The sequence below is a fragment of the Lissotriton helveticus genome, chromosome 5_1 (genome assembly GCF_964261635.1).
Source record: "Lissotriton helveticus chromosome 5_1, aLisHel1.1, whole genome shotgun sequence".
Taxonomy (NCBI): domain Eukaryota; kingdom Metazoa; phylum Chordata; class Amphibia; order Caudata; family Salamandridae; genus Lissotriton; species Lissotriton helveticus.
This window is the reverse complement of record NC_136065.1, coordinates 2,067,757,525-2,067,773,454: the sequence shown is the minus strand read 5'-3', so window position 1 is coordinate 2,067,773,454 and position 15,930 is coordinate 2,067,757,525. Positions and strand designations below refer to the sequence as shown.

Here is a 15,930-nt window from a genome sequence, read left to right as displayed (position 1 = left end):
GCCACTCTGCACCGCCGCACCGCCACTCTGCACCGCCACTCTGCACCGCCACTCTGCACCGCCACTCTGCACTCTGCACCGCCACTCTGCACCCCCACTCTGCACCCCCACTCTGCACCGCCACTCTGCACCGCCACTGTGCACTCTGCACCGCCACTCTGCACTCTGCACCGCCACTCTGCACCGCCACTCTGCACCGCCACTCTGCACTCTGCACCGCCACTCTGCACCGCCACTCTGCACCGCCGCACCGCCACTCTGCACCGCCACTCTGCACCTCCAATCTGCACCGCCACTCTGCACCGCCACTCTGCACCGCCACTCTGCACCGCCACTCTGCACCGCCACTCTGCACTCTGCACCGCCACTCTGCACCGCCACTTTGCACCGCCACTCTGCACCGCCACTCTGCACTCTGCACCGCCACTCTGCACCGCCACTCTGCACTCTGCACCGCCACTCTGCACTCTGCACCGCCACTCTGCACCGCCACTCTGCACCGCCACTCTGCACCGCCACTCTGCACTGCCACTCTGCACCGCCACTCTGCACTCTGCACCGCCACTCTGCACCGCCACTCTGCACCGCCGCACCGCCACTCTGCACCGCCACTCTGCACCGCCACTCTGCACCGCCACTCTGCACCGCCACTCTGCACCCCCACTCTGCACCACCACTCTGCACCGCCACTCTGCACCGCCACTCTGCACTCTGCACCGCCACTCTGCACCGCCACTCTGCACCGCCACTCTGCACTCTGCACCGCCACTCTGCACCGCCACTCTGCACTCTGCACCGCCACTCTGCACCGCCACTCTGCACCGATGCACTGCCACTCTGCACCGCCACTCTGCACCGCCACTCTGCACCGCCACTCTGCACCGCCACTCTGCACCCCCACTCTGCACCCCCACTCTGCACTCTGCACCGCCACTCTGCACCGCCACTCTGCACTCTGCACCGCCACTCTGCACCGCCACTCTGCACTCTGCACCGCCACTCTGCACTCTGCACCGCCACTCTGCACCGCCACTCTGCACTCTGCACCGCCGCACCGCCACTCTGCACCGCCACTCTGCACCGCCACTCTGCACCGCCGCAACGCCACTCTGCACCGCCACTCTGCACCGCCACTCTGCACCGCCACTCTGCACCGCCACTCTGCACCGCCGCAACGCCACTCTGCACCGCCACTCTGCACCGCCACTCTGCACCGCCGCAACGCCACTCTGCACCGCCACTCTGCACCGCCACTCTGCACTCTGCACCGCCACTCTGCACCGCCACTCTGCACCGCCACTCTGCACCGCCACTCTGCACCACCACTCTGCACCGCCGCACCGCCACTCTGCACTCTGCACCGCCACTCTGCACCGCCACTCTGCACCGCCACTCTGCACCGCCACTCTGCACCACCACTCTGCACCGCCACTCTGCACCGCCACTCTGCACCGCCACTCTGCCCCGCCACTCTGCACCGCCGCACCGCCACTCTGCACCGCCACTCTGCACCGCCACTCTGCACCGCCACTCTGCACTCTGCACCGCCACTCTGCACCGCCACTTTGCACCGCCACTCTGCACCGCCACTCTGCACTCTGCACCGCCACTCTGCACTCTGCACCGCCACTCTGCACTCTGCACCGCCACTCTGCACCGCCACTCTGCACCGCCACTCTGCACCGCCGCAACGCCACTCTGCACCGCCACTCTGCACCGCCGCAACGCCACTCTGCACCGCCACTCTGCACCGCCACTCTGCACCGCTGCACCGCCACTCTGCACCGCCACTCTGCACCGCCACTCTGCAGCGCCACTCTGCACCGCCACTCTGCACCGCCACTCTGCACTCTGCACCGCCACTCTGCACCGCCACTCTGCACCGCCACTCTGCGCCGCCACTCTGCGCCACCACTCTGCACCGCCACTCTGCACCGCCACTCTGCACCGCCACTCTGCACCGCCACTCTGCACCACCACTCTGCACCGCCACTCTGCACCGCCACTCTGCACTCTGCACCGCCACTCTGCACCGCCACTCTGCACTCTGCACCGCCACTCTGCACCGCCACTCTGCACCGCCACTCTGCACTCCGCACCGCCACCCTGCACCGCCACTCTGCACTCTGCACCGCCACTCTGCACCGCCGCACCGCCACTCTGCACCGCCACTCTGCACCGCCACTCTGCACCGCCACTCTGCGCCGCCACTCTGCACCGCCACTCTGCACTCTGCACCCCCACTCTGCACCCCCACTCTGCACCCCCACTCTGCACCGCCACTCTGCACCGCCACTCTGCACCACCACTCTGCACTCTGCACTGCCACTCCGCACTCTGCACCGCCACTCTGCACCGCCACTCTGCACTCTGCACCGCCACTCTGCACTCTCAAACTGCACTCTCAAACTGCACTCTCAACTCTCAATCTCCACTCTGCACTCTCAAACACCACTCTCAATCTGCACTCTCATACTGCACTCTCATACTGCACTCTCAAACTGCACTCTCAAACTGAACTCTCAAACTGCACTCTCAAACTGCACTCTCAAACTACACTCTCAAACTGCACTCTCAATCTGCACTCTCAATCTGCACTCTCAATCTGCACTCTCAATCTGCACTCTCAACTCTCAATCTGCACTCTCAACTCTCAAACTGCACTCTCACAATTGTCATATACACGTATGTGAGTGTGACAGGAGCAAGCCGGTCATGTTTTCTGCCCCCAAGACCACTGTAATCAGATGCTTTACTGTCTGCTAGAATAGTGCAACTACTCCATATAAACAGTCCTGAAGAATTCCAATTAGACTTCTGAAAGCGGAAACCTGTTGACAGACAGCCTTTAGAGCGAAAGACAGTTCCCCCCAGCTTATCCCAGATTTGCTGCTTTTATGAACACTACACATAAACTTTGAGAATGCTATTAGGCTTTCAACGTCTTGCCCCTTATTAAAAAAATATTATAGTATGCCACTTGTAGTATGTCATTGCTCTGCATTGTGCTGCTTTGGCATTTCATCTTGAAAAAATACTTTTAGATTGTCTTAAGATATGTAAAAAAAAATACACAAACCTTGAACACCTAAAGAGTGATATTTAAAGAGGAATGAAAGTGAATCTCTGAACTATATGAAACCAGTCAAAAGGTTCCTATCTCCCACTTCCGATAGATGCTTGCTTTTAGAAAAAAGATTTTGTAAAACATTGTCAGGAGTCTCAAACAGAAAGCAAACAGTTCTAAAAGGCGCTGCCTGCCAGCTTGCTATTCATTACCTCAGCTCCGAAAACAAAAGCTGCTGCAAAGAAACACATAATAAACTCGAGAGAACAATTCCATTCACACCGGCCACGGACCATTCCAGAAAAAAAATGAAACTGAGATTAAAAGAACAGCCCATGACAGAACGTCAGACTCTTGTTCTTGAACTAATGAAGCCCTTTCCCGGCCTGGCATGGAGCAGCTGCGCGCTGACCGCTGCTGAATGGTGAACGCGCCCGGCCATCTGGATTCACTTACGGAGGCACCCTGACAGCTCCTAATTATAATTAATGTACTTCTTTGCGCGCACACGAACGAAAAATGCTACACATGCCCGACGAAAAAGACATTTAGCCTATCACTTCAAGGCTATTAAAACGACACCACAACGAAGACGAATCACTGGCCAGATGACATAACACACTAAAGAATGTGTGGAATTTGTCTCGCCAAAGCCCTAGGAGATACTTTTTTTTTCTCTTCTTTAACATTAGGATCTCGAAACTCCTCCCACTTTCAGTGGGCGGAGGCCGAGCCCTAAAAATGAATGTGTCCGTCTGTAACGTAACTGGTGCTCATGTAAAGTGCTTTGATACCTTCAATTGCTATATAAAACTACCCCCCCGCCCACAAAAAAACCTATTGCTATTTCACTTACTTCCTTATTTAATGCCATGTTTGTGTCCGCAAAACACAGTGTCAGGGCATTATAAGAGTACATGAAAGATAGCATCAATCCTTCCATGGTTAAAAAACAAAATCTGGACCCTGGGGAGCCTAATAACTTTCGGCCAATCTCTTGCCTTGCACTCCCGGCAAAAAATTGGTAGGGAAGACCATGAATACACAGCTCAGTGCCTTCCTCCAGGCAAATAATATTCTAGATCACACCCAGTATGGGTTTAGGGCAGGACAGTACAGTCTGCCCTCAAAAGAATCCACTGAAGAAATAGGGGAAACACTGGATCAGGGACGAAATGCAGCACTAATTATGCTTGACCTTTCTGCAGCCTTTGACATTGTCCACCATGATCTCCTGATGGACCGTCTGTCGGCCTGCGGGGTTCAAGTTAAAGCCTGGAATCTACTGAAATCCTTCCTGACTGAAAAAACTCAAATTATGGCCTTAGACAATTTACGCTCTAAAACTTTTTCCTTACCTTGTGGAGTGCCACAGGGGTCCTCCCTCAGTCCCACCCATTTTAACGTTTACGTGTCACCCCTGGGGGAACTGATATGATCCTTCGGGTTTTAGCTCACTGAATATGCGGATGATACGTAAATTGTGGTGTCTCTGCTGCCGGGGCAGGAGTCAGAAAAGGGTAAGTGGTTCCATGACTATGATTAGTCAAGATGTGGATGACCCAGAACTGCTTGAAGTTAAATTCGGACAAGACTGAGGTCATTATCTATGGAAACAATGTCAGTTTCTGGACCCAGGACTGGTGGCCGGAAGAACTAGGCACACTCCCAAAACCTACTAGGAATGCAAAAAATCTGGGCGTTATAGTTGATGGTAAACTCACTTTCGGGGACCAGATAAATGTGGTTGCATCTGCCAGCTCCCACCTCCTTAGAATGATCAAGAATATAATGCCATCCTTGCCGGAGGACCGTCAACGCGTAGTTATACCATCTCTCATTCTATCAAGGGTGGATTATTGCAACAGTCTCTACTTGAACATTCAAAAGCAACATTTGAACAAACTTCAACTTCTACAAAATGCAGAAGCTAGACTGCTTACCGGCACACCAAAATTCATATCTGTCACCAAGGAAATCAAAGGGCTGCACTGGCTTCCAGTTAGACAACAGGTCCATTTTAAATCCTTGTGCACCGTTTTTAACGCCCTTCAAGGAACAGGGCCAGAATATCTGAAACTTCGATTTCAATGGTATGTTCCTAAAAGAACCCTCCGCTCTTTAGGAGATAAGAGGGTGTTAGTACCCTCTTTTAAAAAAGTCAACGGGGGTGGGAGAAGCTTCATCACCTGTGCACCTGGGCCTGGAACGATATCCCTCTCCATATTAGAAACACCACTGATCTAATGGCGTTTAGTAAAGGATTGAAAACATGGCTTTTCAGTATATAGGTCGCCCTTGCCAACCTCTGTTCAGAGGGCAGTAGCTGGCGCCAGGACACCCTCAGGTAACCGATGTGCTTTTGAAATACAAATAACATAACATAACATCTGCATAAAAATGTCTCTTCTAGCTTGAAACTAAATGCCCTTTCCCTCCCAAGCTCCTCTCCTTCAGCTCTCAGCACTCCCTGCCCCGTCTCTAGCTCACATCTTCCATCTGTCTCTCGTCTGTCCTCATCTTAGCCTGTCTCCTCTTTTATCCCCCAATTACATATTTTCTACTCTCTCTTCTTCCTCTTCCTGCTCCCGTCTCCATTCTCTCCGAGGGCTTCCTCCCCAGTATCATCTGCTTCTCAGCTAAGCTGTGATTTGACTCTTTTCGCCTCCTTTTGTCTGCAAGCTTGTGTCTCCTCCCATCACTGACTCACCTGCTTCGATGCAGATTTCCATTTCTTCTCTCACTGTAGTTCTTCAATATTTTATCTTTTACTCAATAACTCAGCTCTCTCTACACCTTCCCTGTTTCACTTTGTTCTCATCTGTTATCCCATTTTCCTGCACCCTCTCTCCCTATAACTCCACCTGCCTCTCCTCCCTCATGATGTCACCTGGGGCAGGGGCGGCTCTAGGCTCATGGCGGCCCTGGGCAGGGAGCGCAGGTAGGGGGCCCCGGAAGAGGGGGTCCGGGCGAGGGCGGAGTGCGGAGGCCAGTGAAGAGGGGGGGTCAGGGTGTTTGGAAGTGCAACAGTGCCAGAGGCCCCCAAATCCATGCCAGAGGCCGCCACGCAAATATGTATCCATTCTCAGAGGAATATTATATTAAGGATATATATTTGCGTGGTGGCCCCTGAGATTTGGTGGCCCTAAGGCCGCCCCTGCCTGGGGCCCGATCACGAGTTCCGGGCTCCTGGCAGTATGCAAACTCTGAATGTGACAAAAATACCAAGGTGGGGTAACACCCCACCAGCACTGTGGGCAGATTTACAAGCCCCTTGCGCCACTTTTACGTCACTTTTCCCATGTTAAAAATGACGCAAAAGTGGCACAAGGGGCTTGTAAATCTGCCCCTGTGCATTTACAAGTCAATCCTCCTGCAATGGGGAATAACTGCGCCAAATCGGTTTAACAGCGCACCATTTCTCACAGTTTCCCCTGTTCTGGTAGGATTGACACTGTTTACCATCTAGGTAATAAATGTGAGTTTAGGGGCAGATGTTGGACAGGTAAGGGGCTTGGGGGGTATTGGTAGGATAGGAGAAGCAAGGGAAAATAGGTGACCTACAGGGTGGTGGGTTGGGGGCATTACATGCTCCCTCTTGCAGAATAGAAATGCCCAGTAAGAACGAGGACAAGCAGTTTTATGAGCTGTATTTTATCCTACTGTAAAATTGGGTGCAGCATACCTGCATAAGGTAAGTCCGATTGCTGCAACACCGGCCACTTGTGATTGGACAATCAGGAATTCAACACTGCATTCTGCTCACCACAGCTTCGAATATTAGACTTCCTCTCTCACCCCTATCTCTGAGCTCCTTCATGCCCTCTCACCCTTCATGCTGTGCTCTCTGTCTCTCCCCCAATCAGTTCACTCGTCTCACCCCATCAGCGTGTACACATTACTCTGTGAATAGCACTCTTTACCGCTCATGCGTATACAACGCAAGCCGTTACAACGACACATTGTTACATTGCATGCTATTACAACGCACGTCGTTACAACGACTTGTGGTAGGGGGGCTCTGGAGTTTGGAATAGTATAATTTACTATTCAAACTCCAGTGTGTGCCACAGTAGGGAAGGTGTTGGATTGAAAATCCAACAAGTTGAACATCTTCCGCCCCCTACCGCCAGTCGTTGTAACGACTTGTGTTGTATGTCATGCGATGGAACAACGCATCGTTGTAACACTTGCGTTATAAACTCGTGTTGTAAACGATGTGTTGTAGAGGTTGCTTCCCTTCTCTGTCTGTGCATCCCTCCACACCATGCTTTCCCCTCACGCCATTACTGTGTAGACTTTCTCTCACCCACCCTATATCTCATTTCCCTTCCTTCTCTTTTTTTAAACCTACATGTAATTAGTTTGATTCTGGCCCTATCCGTACACCTCCCCCCTCCCCATATGCCACCTTTAGACTCCACCTGTCCTCATCCTCTCACACGATCTGCAGGTGTGTCTGAGGCGATGGGCTCCCAGGGGGGAGTGCAGCCCAGTACAAATGACTGAAGTAACAGGACCTCTGGATGGCGTGGTAATGAGGGAAGCTCGACTGCTGCTCACTGGACTAATGCACCTGCTTCATTGATCATGGTGTGACCTCATGGCTACTGGTTTAAATCCTGGTGGGTTCAATCAGACTTTCATCCTTCTGAAGTTGATAAAATGAATACCATTGAGTTGGGTAAGAATAAGGATCTCTCAATGGCACCAAAGGACTCATCAGGGGTGACCAAATTCTCTACAACCCCCCTGTCATGTTATTTTCTAAGACAACAAGGCAGAGCACTTCCTGGTGACACCTCCCTACCGCTTGAGGCTGAATGGAGCTGCTTTGTCATTGGATAACTGGAACTGCCGATATCCAATCACAAACAAGCTACACTGAAAGCTGCGCCTCTGCTGCCCATTGACTCCACCTGGTAAAGACTGCGCAAAACCCTTTACTTCGGATGGGGAAGAGACTGGGCACAAAGATGTCCGAAGTTAGAAAGCCATTGGCTTCGTTCTTGATAGCTGATGAAAAAAGGAAGAGTACTCCCAGTTATTTTAAGGTCCAGAGGGGGGAGAAAACAAAGCAAGCTAAAGATACAAATACCTCTGTGGGGACCTATATTTCTTTTTACATTGAATAAATCTCAAACATTTATAAAAGAGATGCCAAAGAGGAAACTACAAGTTATTTATCAAAAACATTTATTTTTATTTATCTTTCTCTTTTTCTTAAATGAAAATTTTTCTGAACATTTGTGCAACTGTGCATATCATTTTGTTAGCATAAAAAAGTGGTCATTTTTACACATATTTTTTCATTTTTTCTTAATGTTACATACAGACACAGTGGATGTGCTCTCTAATAGCAGTTGGTTTTAGCATTCATACATACATACTCACATACCAGTCATACTATCATACTAGGGCCCTACATCCTCTGTTTCGGATAAGAACTGGTTAATTCCACCCTTACTAGCAGAATTGTACCATCTAGTTTCCCATAACATTCTATGTAGCACACCTTAGAGCTGCCATTCATGTTGGTCTTATGTTATGTATGATTTACATTGTATGTTTATGTTTGATAGGCAACCCCCCCTTTTTTTAAAAATAGCAATAGTATGACTGGTATGTGAGTATGTATGTATGAATGCTAAAACCAACTGCTATTAGAGAGCACATCCACTGTGTCTGTATGTAACATTAAGAAAAAATGAAAAAATATGTGTAAAAATGACCACTTTTTTATGCTAACAAAATGATATGCACAGTTGCACAAATGTTCAGAAAAATTTTCATTTAAGAAAAAGAGAAAGATAAATAAAAATAAATGTTTTTGATAAATAACTTGTAGTTTCCTCTTTGGCATCTCTTTTATAAATGTTTGAGATTTATTCAATGTAAAAAGAAATATAGGTCCCCACAGAGGTATTTGTATCTTTAGCTTGCTTCGTTCTTGATAGCACCATGTATCCTAGTGCTTTCCTCCTAAAGATGTATGTCTAACTCCAACCACCAATGTTTCTTACATCATTTTTGCTTCTTTTTCAGCCACTACATCTACACCTGTGATTGGGGTCATCATCTGGTCATCTCTGACCAGGCTGATCATCCAGTCGTCACTGACCGGGCTGCTGGTTTTCGGTGGCATTCTGGGATGTTGCCTCGCTTCAAACATGCCACTCAGAGTGGAGGAGGGTGTGATTGGAGGGTCCAGCAGCGAATAAATAGCTGGTTCCGCATCCTCAAGATCTACCTGACTCACCACCGCCCACTTTTGACTATTGCTGCACTGATAACCTTCCTTGCCAAAAAAAAACACCAATAATCTACGAAAATGCAGAGATCTGCCTGGACTGGTGAGCAGAAACAGCATTACAAAACACTGTTGTAAACATGCACTGATGGCTCCCACCGGCAGGGCTATGCATTTAACCGATTTATATTGAAATAAATATTGAAATCCTCATTTTTGTCAATCCTTTTTGTTTACATTCAGAGTGCTTTCATCTGTACATTGTGTTTTACTGGTCAATATAGGATTATTAAGACAACCGGCAGCAAGTACATTAATAGGCCAAAGCATGCCAACAGGGCCGGCCCTAGGCATGTGCAAAGTGTGCACCTGCACAGGGCCGCCAAACCCCAGGGGCCACCACGACGAGGATCGGATCGGAAGGATCTGATACATCGTGGCACTGGCGGCCCCCTGGCAGGATTTGGCGGCCTCTGGCTCCGAGGGGCCCCTCCGCGGCCGTGGAGCAGCAAGAAAGGCCGAAAGTGTAAAGGGGGTTAATTTTTGCGCAAAACCTAGGGACACACACAGGCACTATGAGGGGAGACAAAGTGCCATGAAGTTCGTAACTGGGGAGGGGAGGCACGGCATGGGGAGGAACTGCGTGTTACAACTTGGCCATGGCGCCGGAAGGGCGGAGTGGGGACGTAAGGTCACGTCCTGCTGCCAGGGTATTGAGGGAACCAACTGGGAGGTAGAGGCTGGCTGCAGAGCTCACTGGTTTGCAGGCAGCAGTGCCACCGGAATCATTGTGCTCGGCTGGCTGGCACTGTGGCAGCACTACAGATCGGATTGCACCTTCTACCGGGCCGCCTGTTGCAGTGAGGCTAAAATATCTATGGCTGCCCCCTGCCAGCCAGTAAATAATTATTTCCGAGCAGGAGGGCCAGTCGAGGGAGAGTGCTGGAGCCTGTGACGAGAGCGGGAGGTACAGGCGGAGTGAGGCTGCTTCTCATCGCAGCTGTACAGGTCTCCGCAGTAATAATGGGCCCTATTTTCTGTCATGTATACAGATGAGCATTAAAAAAATTGAGTAAAGTCGAGACAACAGTGAACCTCAGAGAAGCAAAGAGCAGGACCACTAATGCCAGTCATGCACATTTGCAGCGCAACAATTAAAAGTGCGCAATAAGTCGTGACCAGTAAAAAAAAGACCGGAGCAGGTGCCTTGCTCTGGGGAAGGAAGGTAGGCCCAAGAGTGTTGCTGGGATTTTTGGAGCAGCAACTTAGACTGCACAAGGTAAGGCTGAGTGAGAGCAGATGCGTAGCTGTTTGCCAAAAATGTTTTCATTTTTCTTGACGGATATGGCCTCTATCGAGAACACATGACTCAAAATTAATGTTTTCATATCAAAACAAACAGTGCAGCCTGGTGCGAGAGGGGGAGAGGGATAATGACAAAGAGGAGAGGGCTAGAGATTGAGCGCGTGAGAGAGGAGAGGGATACAAAGAAACAGAGAGGGGAGAGGGATAAAAGGCTAGAGAGGATAGAGAGGTGAGGGATAAAAGGATAGAGAGGAGAGGGATAGAGAGAGAGAGCGTGCGAGAGGGGAGAGAGGGATAAAAAGAGACGGAGAGGGATAGGGAGCGAGCGCATGAGAGAGAGGAGAAGAATAAAAAGAGACAGAGAGGAGAGGGATAAAAAGAGACAGGAGAGGGATAAAAGGATAGAGAGAGAGAGCGTGCAAGAGGGGGAGGGGTAAAGACAGAGGAGAGGGCTAGAGAGCAAGCGTGTGAGAGAGGAGAGGGATCAAAAGAGACAGAGAGGGGAGAGGGATAAAAGGATAGAGAGGAGAGAGAGAGAGAGCGTGCGAGAGGGGGAGAGGGATACAAAGAGACAGAGAGGAGAGGGATAAAAGGTTAGAGAGGAGAGGGATAGAGAGAGAGTGCGTGCGAGAGTGGGAGAGGGATAATAACAGAGGAGAGGGATAGAGAGCGAGCGCGTGAGAGAGAGGAGAGGGATAAAAAGAGACAGAGGGGAGAGGGATAAAAAGAGACAGGAGAGGGATAAAAGGATAGAGAGGAGAGGGATAGAGAGAGCAAAAGCGTCATGGTCACACACAGAGGAAAGCTTGCATTGTGAGATATAGTTGCCGTAGTAGTTTATTCAAAAGACTGACGTGTTTCGATTGGAACGCTCTTTGTGGTGTGATTTCTGATATTTACATGTGTTGATCGTCTTCATTGCTTAATTTTGCCCGCAAGAAAGTGTCCCTCATAGTCATTGAAATGTCACTCATAATTACACTGAAATAATGAAATGTCACGCATGGCAATCTGAAACCTTGGCAGCTATGAGGACGAGATGGGTGAGTCTTCCCCCGCCCCATCTCCACTCACAGGGCTACCAGCAGCATGTGTGCTGACCTCATTGTACCCCCTGTAGTTGTAGATATGATTATTTTTTTAATGAACATGCCTATTCGTTTAACAATAACCCCCTCCCATTGCAGGCTCAGGCCTCCTGCATTTTCAAGCATGTGCTACTGTGGAGCTTCTCCTATTAGGGGTCGGATTTCAAGGCGTCTTGTTTCTTCCACTATTCAAAAGGTCGTGCTGCTGTGGACGGGTGTTTTTTGGAGGGGGCACATGCCAGCCATGTGTTTAAAGAGCTTGGAAAGACCTCGTCTTGGCAATAAATAGGGTTATAAATAAAAAAGTATGTATTCATTTGTAATGTGACTTTTCTGTCTTTATTCCCTTTAATTATCAGTCATGGATCTCATCATTCAGGCAGCCCTAGAACGCAATTAAAGTGCATTCTATTTGTATTTGCTGATCGAAGTATGCACAGATAAGTGCTGAAAATACAGCTTTAAGTGGCTGCTTATTTTGTCGGTGGGGCACAGTGGTAGGTGGTGGGCCGGGCCACTGGGGGGGGCCTCATTGTGCTTTGCAGGGGGGCCCCCTCAAGTTTCGTTACGCCACTGAGGATAGAGCGATCTGCGGCAGCCACAGACTCAACCTAACCTGCTGCTTGACTTCCCCGCGTGCGTAACTAACTTGTGGGACTGGTGGCGTATGACTCTCTCTGCACAGCCCAGCCATTTGGTGGTCGTCGACATCGGAGTCGGACAAAAGCTGAGCAGCCCCTGAGCTCAGACTGAGAATAAAGTGAAGAAGTGTGAACGCACCTGCCGGGTAAGGGCAGAATAGATCCATTCTCTCAGATGATTGATAATGATATTTCTGCACACTGTTTGTGGCACTGACTGACTATCGCGACGCGTCATGGCAAGCAAGCGAGTTATATGAAGATAGGTAGCTGGGCGTGAGTGTAGCTGTTAATGCTTGAGGTCGGAGGGGCGAATTTACTGTAGCCGGGAGTTTTGCCGCATCGAGGTAGGCCGCCCGCTGTCTGTCTTCCAGTGGCAGCACCGCCGGCCACTGATTTCCTTTAGGCCCCTCTCCGCCTGTGCCTGCAGGGCCTATAATAAAGGTGGAGTCGGGGGCTGTACTATTTTGCATCAAATTAAGCGGCAGTATATGGCTCCCAGCCAGTGAGCGGAAGGCCTAATCATTGCCGAGTATTACATTTCGGAATCACTGACACTTTCTCCGAGGGGGGCCCGCCGCATTCAATTTGCCGGTGCCGCATCCATCGACTCGTAGGCCGCTGTCTGTCTTCCAGTCAGTGGCAGCGGGCGCGGCCTCCCATGTAAACTGGTGGTGATTGATTTCTTTAGGCCCCCTGCTCCGCCTGTGCCAATAAAGGTGGAGAGAAAGGGTATTTCTGCACTATTAAGCGGCAGACAGTTGAAATATGGCTCCAAGTCCCAGCGACTCCTGGGGGCCCCTAGAGCTCGGGGGGCAGGGGAGCGACCGGGCCAACCCGAGCGCTTTCAGTTTCACACAGCCAGGCGCCGGCCCCGGTGGAGCGCGGAGAGCACCTATGGTTACTCCAGGGGAAGGAACTCGCTGCTATCTCTCTCTCTAGCAGTCCTGCTGTCCGTTACTGGGACTCACCCAGCTCTGCCAGAGCACCTCACTCCTCAGCTGGGGCGTCCCGTAGACACATGTGAGTAAATTTCGACAAAAGTTAAACGCTTGTTGTGTCACAAGGTGGCTATGCAGTGTCTGCAACGGACGTGGCCATCCGCCAAGCGTAAGACACCATATTCGATATGGCATTGATATTACTGTTTCCGGGCAAAGAGCCACCGATTATTTCTCTGTGGGGTCCGGTGCCCCTGTCATGGCCCTGGCACTGCAGCTGTCTGTGTGCCCAGTCCCTCATGTCGTGTGTCACAATGCCCTCCTCCTCATAAATTGTATCGTTCTGAGACGAATTCGGAAGGGTAGGAGCAGCCGCAGGTACTGGTCATCTAACGACTTTTCTGGACGTATTATTAAAACACCTTCCTGAGCTCCGCCCCGTACGGACCCCCTCTTCCGGGGCCACCACCTACGCTCCCTGCACAGGGCCACCATGAGCCTAGAGCCGGCCCTGATGCCAAATAGCGCTGCCGCCCGGTCGCAAAAGACTTATTGGGCACATGTGATAGCTGACCTGGAATCCAACTCTGCCCACTGCTTTCTATTGGCCTTTTGTTTTGTCATTCTTATTTTCTTGCTTTCTAATCTATGGTTTTCTTTGTTGTAGACCATTCATCTAGCATTTGCCACTTTCAGTGGCGCATGGCCTATTTACCATCTCTCTGATTGGCTCCTTTTATCCTTCCACAAGTATCTGCTTTTCAGGAACTTTTTTCTTTGATCTAAAACCCCTCCATAAGAGTTCATGTGTTACCCCAGTTCGCTGTGTTTTCTCACTTTTGACAGCCGCTTGTTTTCATAACATTATACAAATTTTATTTTTCACAATTTAGGCCCTAATTATGATGGCAGTCGGTTGGACTGCCGATGGCCATCGCATCAGTCATGAGAACATTCGACAATGAATCAGTGGTCTCTACTGCCCTACTACGATGAGACCGCCAGCACGGCGGTCGGAAAGTGCTTTTTTCTATTGGGCTTGTGCTGCGGTCCAGGAAAAGGGCCACAGCACGAGCCGCAGTAGAAAAAAGCACTTTGTGCACGCCCATGTACCGTGTGCCAGGCCCCATGTAGTGCCTAGCACTGGGTGCATGGATGTGTGGGGGGCACTAAATGTGCCCCCACTGCCACATAGCAGTGGCCTACGTGGGATGAGGGCCCTGGTTAGGGCCCCCAAAGTCCGTTTCAGTTTTCCTTTTCATGGCGGTGCGACTGCGAAGATAGGCATCAGAAAGGGACATCCTAATTCCTACAGCGGTGCCTGCGCAGGCACTACCTCCTTTGTAGGGATAGAATTCTGACCGCCGCCTCGACGGGATCTTGGATCCTGTCGGAGTTGGTGGTCTTTCCCCCTGACCTGCGTTGTCTGACCGCATGCATCAAAATTCGGCAGTCGGACCAATGTCCTGGATGTCGGATGTACCGCCACTGACAGCCTGTTGGAGGCTGTCTGCCTGACATCGTAATGAGGTCCTTAGTTTTTTCACTACCAGCGGAGCCGCGGTCGGGGGAAGTAAGGCGCACAAATTCCCGTGTAGCAGGTGCAAATAGCACTACCCCACCATTTGGAGGCTCATGGTGCCAACCATGACTTTGGCAGCAAGTTCTCAATGCAGAAACCTCTGAATAGACAAGTAGGCACATACTAGTCTTTTTTTAGCTTAATATCACTTTTCTGTAATCGATCCGAAATTTTCGAGTGACGTGAATAAGGTGGGGATCTGTGCACCCCGTCCTGAAGAAGAAGCCTAGCTTCGAAACATGTTGACGCACACACAAGGTGTTGTACATTAACATACAAAATACCTCATAATCACTCTTTTAACAGTACCAGTACAGGGGCCCATTAAAGTTTTTGTCGACCTCACGTGCCCGTTACTTTTTAACCTCACTTTGTCACTCTTCGGAACCCACCACTCACTTATACACACACTAAACCTCACATACACCACACATAGTCAATTATTAAAAGTGCTCCCGCGTAGTCGCCGGTTAGCAGCACGCCGCATCCCGTAGAGGGGTGCGAAGACCCCAATGATGAAGCATGACACCAAGGGTCCTGTTGGTGTGTGAGGGGTATTTAAAGAACACAGTGTGCTCCCCACCATTGCAGGGACCACTCTAACAAAATCTAGATGTGGATTATTTTTGTTTAAATAAATCTGTAGAGGGAGAACGAATCCACTTTTTCTCTCCTCTCCCCTGTTGTTATATTTATTAACCTTAGTTTTTTTAGCCATACATGTTTTTTCCGTTTTATATGGTTTCGCCATTTGAGCTGCTTTCCTGTGCACTTCAACTCCATTTGGTCCTAATTCTTGTTCATTTGCTTACAATCACTACACTGGGGTCTCTGTTTGCTTCCCTCCCTACACTCCCCTTGCTGCTTCCTCTCACCAATGTCCTTGTTTTACTTCCCCCTGTGCACCCTCTTGTTGCTTCCGCCCTTCCTCTGTGTTGCTTCCCCACCCTCCTGTTGCTTCCCCGCCCTCTGTTATTCCACCCTATGTGTTGCTTTCCCCGCCTGCATTCTTTCCCCATGTATGTTCTTTTCCTTGATCTTCATTCTTTCCACCAC

The 15,930-nt window shown here is 50.3% G+C and overlaps 1 long non-coding RNA gene across 1 annotated transcript in view; it reads left to right on the top strand.

Annotated features, from left to right (window-relative positions):
• Window positions 1–9,530, top strand: part of LOC144753987 (uncharacterized) — an 89,567-nt gene extending 80,037 nt beyond the window's left edge. Inside the window, exon 3 of the long non-coding RNA XR_013594623.1 lies at window positions 9,113–9,530. This is a non-coding gene — a long non-coding RNA (uncharacterized LOC144753987). The remainder of the gene's footprint in view (window positions 1–9,112) is intronic.
• The last annotated feature ends 6,400 nt before the right edge of the window (window positions 9,531–15,930 follow it).